Here is a 7,448-nt window from a genome sequence, read left to right on the forward strand (position 1 = left end):
GGAGACCTTCCACTCTACCGACTAGGCCAAACCGCCTGCTGTTTTCATTGTGGAACTAAGCATAATAAGAAGATGGACAAATTATCGAGTGTGTTTGTGTCCGTGTCATTCTATGCTGCTTTTGAAAATATTTTCTATTTTACTACATATATTTGACAGCCTTACTTAAAAGTTACTTTTATATTTTTGGATTTTAGATACTGGATGATTTAACATGCTTTAAAAACCTATTGTTAGAGAATAATCCAGTAGTTTCCAGCCTTGACTTCTGACGCCTTTCAAGAATCACAGTCTGTTGCATCAATGTGATGTCCTGAGATTGCCCCTGCTGGCTGCAGGGTTCCTCTGCACTCCAGCTGTTGTACAGCCGTGGCCAAAAGTTTTGAGAATGTCACAAATCTTCATTTTCACAAAGTCTGCTGCCTCAGGTTTTATGATGACAATTTGTATATACTCCAGAATGTTATGAAGCGTGATCAGATGAATTGCAATTAATTGCAAAGTCCCTCTTTGCCATGAGAATGAAAAAAATACATTTCCACTGCATTTCAGCCCTGCCAGTAAAGGACCAGCTGACATCATGTCGGTGATTCTCTTGTTAACACAGGGGGAGAGTGTTGACCGGGACAAGTCTGGAGATCACTCTGTCATCCTGATAGAGACAAAATTGGAGACTGCAAGCTTTAAACGGAGGGTGGTGCTTGAAATCATTGTTCTTCCTCTGTTAACCATGGTTACCTGCAAGGAAACACGTGCAGTCATCATTGCTTTGCACAAAAAAGGGCTTCACAGGCAAGGATGTTGCTGCTAGTAAGATTGCACCTAAATCGACCATTTATCTGATCATCAAGAACTTCAAGGAAAGCGGTTCAATTGTTGTGAAGAAGGCGTAAGGGCGTCCAAGAAAGTCCAGCAAGTGCCAGGACCGTATCCTAAAGCTGATCCAGCTGCGAGATCGGGGCACCACCAGTGCAGAGGTTGATCAAGAATGACAGCAGGCAGGTGTGAGTGCATCTGCATGCAGAGTGAGGCGAAGACTTTTGGAGGATGGCCTGGTGTCAAGAAGAGCCGCAAAGAAGCCACTTCTCTCCAGGAAAAACATCAGGGACAGACTGATATTCTGCCAAATGTACAGGGATTGGACTGATGAGGACTGGGGTAAAGTCATTTTCTCTGATGAATCCCCTTACAGATTGTTTTCGGTATCTGGAGAAAAGCTTGTCCGCAGAAGAAAAGGTGAGCGTTACCATCAGTCCTGTGTCTTGCCAACAGTAAAGCATCCTGAGACCAATCATGTGTGGGGTTGCTTCTCAGCCAAGGGAGGGGGCTCACTCACAATTGTATCTAAGAACACCGCCATGATTAAAGAATGGTACCAAAACATCCTCTGAGAGCAACTTCTCCCAACCATCCAAGAACAGTCTTGTGACGAACAATGCCTTTTCCAGCATGATGGAGCACCTTGCCATAAGGCAAAAGTGATAACTAAGTGGCTCGGGGAACAAAACATCAACATTTTCGGTCCATGGCCAGGAAACTCCCCAGACCTTAATCCCATTGAGAAAGTGTGGTCAATCCTCAAGTGGCGGGTGGACAAACAAAAGCCACAAATTCTGACAAACTCCAAGCATTGATTATGCAAGAATGAGCTGCCATCAGTCAGGATGTGGCCCAGAAGTTAATCAACAGCATTCCAGGGTGAATTGCAGAGGTCTTGAAAAAGAAGGGTCAACACTGCAAATATTGACTCTTTGCATGAACTCAATGTAATTGTCAATAAAATCTTTTGACACTTACTAACATCTGATAAAAATATCTAAAAACACTGAAGCAACACACTTTCTTAAAACCAATACTTGTGTCATTCTCAAAACTTTTGGCCACAGCTGTACTGAATGAGCTTTGCTAATGAAAGAATACTGCATAGTCACATGCAGTATGCGTTGAGAGCACAGCATCCTGGTTTAAATGTTACGACCAACACATCTCCTTTCGTACTCTGTGTGCAACAAGCATACTGTGTCAGGGTGAAAATTTAAATTATTTCCACTGCATGCAGTACAAGCGACACAAAAGTTTTGTACTAACAGGAGAAAATTTCCTTCAAAGTCGTACACAACACAATATGGATGATGGGTACACAGCTGTAGCGATGGTAGATACTTGAGTATTCAAAACAAATGAGCTGTTAAAAGACCTCTTAGTAACCGTCAAGTAGATAAACTACAGGTCTATTAGAAGAATGTAGATAAAGCATTAATATTAGAAGAAGAGAATTTCCTTCTCAAACAGAGAAACTGTCTCTGTTTACACCTTAAGCCTAATATAGCTTAAAAACCCAAAACAAATAAGTAAATCATTTTAACATGCATCAGTAGAAATTCAATTATCTGAAATAGTTTTAATAAAGCATGCACTTGTCAAAGTGTAGGTGTGCTATGTCAGGTTTATAACAGGTTTGGATTCCTATCACTTGTCTTTGCACATTAACTAACTTTCTGGAGGCCAAGTATGAATTATGAAATGTGAGAATGGATTTAAAAAAAAGAACTGTACTTGTGTAACAGTGTATTGTTTATAGGTGCATCATTGTCAGCTGTAAAGCCAGTTACAGTATTTAAGTGGGTCGCATCAAAAAGTAATTTCAAATAAATTTGAAAAAATTATAAAATCAAACTATTAACACAATGAGCTTCTGTGCCAATATCAGCAAACAGCTCCAGAAGGTTTTGAGGTGCGACCAGACACTCTGAAGGGACATAAAATGGAGGGATAGTTCAAAGGAAGCGGAGAAACAACACATCAAGGCATAGCATGAGAGATAGATGGAGTTGATGTGCTAATAGTCCAATAAAACCAAGTATATTTCCTGTCAGCTTCCCTCTTAAGCAATGTGCTCTGTCAAAGAGCAAGATTCTGCTTCAGATGCCTTCTTTATTAGTTGAGTGATACATAAAATCAACACAGAAAATGCATGATGTTGTATGTGTGTAACAGTATATTTTGTTAAGATAGCCATGTCACAATTATTCAACCCCTTTCACTGCATGAAAAGAAGAATTTGTGCCAGTAAATGTCATAGGAAATTCTTGGAGAAATTTCTGTTACCAGTGTCTTGACGTTTTACAAGCCTGAGAATGTTGGGAGGTGACCCCCCTTCTCCTAAGCCTAGGTGGAGGCTTTCACATGCAAATGCCAATGCTCTGCGCTTTAGAAATGCAAATCAGGATAGTTTCCCTCGGAGCAGATAACACCTTTTTCTAAACTATCTGGAGTAAGTACCCTAGGCTTAAAATAAATATAAAACCTGAAATTGTAAATTGATCTTAAGTAAGTAAGTGTGCTATAATTAATTACATTGTATACCACGAGCAAAATCAATGCTATGAGTTTTTTTTTAAACGATTCACATTATTTCAGCAGAGTGGCATGATTACAATCACTTTTTCAATTGTGCTGGTTAAATGCACAGTGGATGTGTTAACCACACATCTACCAGCAATCCTCTCAACAGGCAGAAATGATGTTGGATATGATGTGTCTGTGTCGTGTAAGCTCCAAACTTCTACTGGCTTTCCATAAAGATATCTGCAGAGTTATGACTCCCTGTGCAGTGTTGTGCATGTCGCGCATATTTTTTGCGAAGAGTGAGCTTTACGATCAGTTTTCATATGTTGAACGTGCACGTTAGGGAACGTCATCCACTCTATGCAGCATCTACCACTGCAGTGAGAATTGCCTTGCACCTTGAACAATGTTTTTTTTTTTTTACTCAGTAGCGGATATAATTTCCAATGTAGCGAAGTACAATACTTCTGTCAAAATCTACTTAAGTAAAAGTAAAATTACCCATTTCAAGAACTACTCAAAAAATTACAAAGTACACAAAAAAACTACTCAATTACAGTAACGTGAGTAAATGTAATTCGTTACTTTACACCTCTGCTGAAGATCTACCCGCGGCTGAAGAGCCAGCCACGGGTTGCCGACCGCTGGCTACGGCGAAAGAGCGATTTGTTAACTGCCCCACCGTTAAGGAGATGCGGACGTCAACACGTTAGTTCGGCTATAATATTAGTTCCGCCTCGCATTTCCCCCTCCCGGTCGCGCGCCCCACCTTTTATGCCTCCGCGCCACATCGGTGAGATGCACCACACAGTTTGAGAATCACTGCGCTTCACAGGGCCGGCCCTAGCACATTGGGCGCTCTATGAAAATTTCACTCCTGGCGTTCAACGTTCTCATAGTAAATTTTCATCAAAGTTAAGGTACTTTTACTTGAGTACAATATTTCAGTGCTTTTTACACCTCTGCTTAAACCCAGAAAGAATAAACGGGTCCTCAGTCACATACTCATCCCATATAAAATTTAAATTTAAAAGCTGTTTTAACCGCTGCTTTAAGATGAAAAGGACAGTTGTGAAGCTTTACTCTGAAGAAGTGACGTCAGTCGTTTGCGTCATCACCTGATGGGATTGTCCAATCACAGCCTCGTGAATAGAGAGTCTGTCTGCCGCAGACATGAGAGGATCATGTTAAGTGTGTTCCGTATGAGTGACTCTGTTTTCGGGATAAATAACTTGCTGAAGTCGACACGACACTGTTTCCCTGGAGGAGAAGATGAGTGCGTGGGAAATAAAAGCCGCGGGCCCGGTGTGGAGGAGTCGAGGCGGAGAAGACAGGCGCACAGTCCCTGAATTAAGGTGAGGCGAAGCTATTGCTAACTGCTAAGCTAACTCAGATTTGAAAAACGTGTGAACCACTGGGATTAGCGCGACAGTTGCTAAAAGTAGAATAAAGCATCGAGTGCTTTAGCGGAGTTAGTGCATGTTTAAATAGGTATGAACTAATTAAATCGAACAGTTTGTTCTCGGTTAGTTTTTTCATAAACGTAACCTTTCTCGTTTTTTTTATTTTTGTAGGAAGTTTCCGTCTCTTCACAGCTCTGATGAAAATGGCCGGCGGAGCGAGGGTATAAATAAAGATGTGCTGTGCTGTTTAAAATACATCCTCCAGCTTTACTTTATCTGATCTTTTTCATCGTTGTGTTTTCACAGCCTGATTCCCGCACACAATGACGCAGTCACTGCTCATTACGCCGAGACTCGCTGAAAGTTCTCGCAGTGCGGGAAAACGACGCCATTGTACGTAAGTATCTGTTCCGGATTTTTTTAGGAATTTTTCAGTGGATCCTCCAACGGTGATGCAGCGAGGCTATTTCCGTTTATTGATAATAAACTCATGTTACTCATGTTGTTTTCCAGCTGCCCTTACTATGACTTACTAAGACCCACTATGAGCCAGTATGAAGGAGCTTCCGGTTCATCCATACAAACCTTGCATCAGCATTGAGGAGTTCAGGAGTCGGCAGAGAAGAAAGAGGGAGAGGGTAAGGTTAGATTCATTAAATCATTTTTCAGATACATATGCAGGTGTATGCTGTCATTGAACTGTGCTAATTGTACTGATTGTGTTTACAGCTGATTGAAGCGGGACAGATGACATGGATCCATCCTTCCACAGCCAGGAGCTCACCGACCTGTGTGCCACACTTCAAATAAGACTAGAGGCTACACTGGATCTCACAGCTACACACCACAGACGTCTACACACCACAGACGTCTACACACCACAGACGTCTACACACCACAGATGTCTACACACTGGGGCAGATTCGGACAGAGTCCCACAAAGAACATATGACCCAGAGGCTGCAAAGAGACATTTCAAGCGTCACCTGATTAGCTTTTCGCTCGCTAGGCTAGTTGTGTTTGTACAATATTTGTGCTGTATGTAAATAAACCTTTGACTCAACATATACCTCGTTCATGTTTTTTCTTCCCTGTACAATATGTTCACTTCAAGCATCACATGAATGAATGTTTAGTCTTAATTAACTGCATTGCTTTTGGTAAAGGCTTACTAATACATAAAGATTTATTATATATATATATTACTAGTAACAACTATATATTAATTTTTATTATTAATATTGTGTGGGAGGGGTTTACCCCACGTGTGTACTGCAATGACCCAGGGTGACCAATGGCAACACTTCTACCAGCCGATCACGAGTGACTTTCCGGGTTGGTTTCCTCCAATGGGGAATCGAGAGAGGCTCAGCAGTGGCTTCGCCCTGAGTCATATGCTAATTAGATTACACCTGCTCTCCGCGGCGGCAGCTAGCTTCCCCCCCAGCTTCCACACACATAGTCAGCAGGGACTCCCGATACTAACTACTACCAAGTGTTTGCTTCTAACCTGTCGGTGTTTGAGTAACAGTGTCATGATAGCTGTGGAATTAAAGTCGTGACAGCATGTTTTTTCACAGTTACCACCGCAGTTAGCATGGTGGCTAGGTCGCTAGCGCTGTTATGAAAGTTCGTTATAACCGTATGTGATTGTACACACATGCCGTCAGGGCTCTAACCAGCCACCGTCAGCCGGACAACTCCGCTGGCTTAACACACTTGTCACATTAATCGTAGAATTGTAGTTGTGTTTGGGTTTATTGTGATATAGGAAATGAAACAGGAAGTTTGAGGTCCGGAAATGATGTTATTCCGAAATACTGCCGTTAGCGGACCAATCACAGCCAAGTGCTATCCGTAGGCTCTCCGCCATGCCGACGTGTAGTTAGAAAAATCAGAGCTGCACGAAAAGCTCTCCGTGGAGCCGCGGAGAGGCACGGAGAGGGCGTTCCACGGCAAAGAAGGCGGTCCTATCTGTCCGTGTCCGTCAAAACGGAGAAGCATAAATTGGCCTTTAGTCAGAACAACTAGGAGAAAACCCTGCAAGACACCTTCAGGACAACCTGATGAAGGCTGGTACAAGCGCTTCAGTGGCAACTATAAGACGTGCACTGAATAAACAAGGACTTCCAAGACGCACTCAGCTCTTGACCTCAAGGAACATCAAAAGTCTACTAGAATATGGCAGAAGGAATTTGGATAAGAAGAATGAGTTTTGGGTGACAGTTCTATGGATTGATGAAACCAAACTAGAACTCTTTGGACATATGGACCAGCGGTATGTCTGGCATGCAAAAGTCCAGGCTTATGACAATAAGGATACCATCCTCAAGGTCAAGCCTGACGGTGGGTCATTGATGATGTTGGGTTGTTTTTCTGCGGCAGGAACTGGGAATCTTGATCGTGTACCTGGCATCATGGATTATCAGAAATACCTAATACCTACTAAAAAGATACCTATCTTTTTATTGTTTTTTATAGCTTACAATTTTGTCTGCCTGTGTGTGCATCTGTATACAGTCCAAAACTTCTTGGGGATGCATGACAGTTTGCGTGTGTATGTTGGGGGGGCGCCAATTTGAAATATCGCCTAGGGCGCCAACATTGCCAGGACCGGCCCTGTCTTAAATGAATATAAAATTGATTATTGAAGCCTGTTGGATCAAAACACAATGTCAAAAATGTCAATGTGGTTGC

General features: G+C 42.2%; 1 long non-coding RNA gene across 1 annotated transcript; it reads left to right on the top strand.

Annotated features, from left to right (window-relative positions):
• The first annotated feature begins 4,505 nt into the window (after nt 1-4,505).
• Nucleotides 4,506-7,129, top strand: LOC128457337 (uncharacterized). Its single transcript, XR_008341920.1, has 5 exons — nt 4,506-4,703; nt 4,923-4,972; nt 5,058-5,148; nt 5,265-5,389; nt 5,481-7,129. It is a non-coding gene; the product is annotated as an uncharacterized LOC128457337 (long non-coding RNA).
• Nucleotides 7,130-7,448: the final 319 nt, after the last annotated feature.

The sequence above is a fragment of the Pleuronectes platessa genome, chromosome 15, assembly GCF_947347685.1.
Source record: "Pleuronectes platessa chromosome 15, fPlePla1.1, whole genome shotgun sequence".
NCBI classification, from domain to species: Eukaryota; Metazoa; Chordata; class Actinopteri; order Pleuronectiformes; family Pleuronectidae; genus Pleuronectes; species Pleuronectes platessa.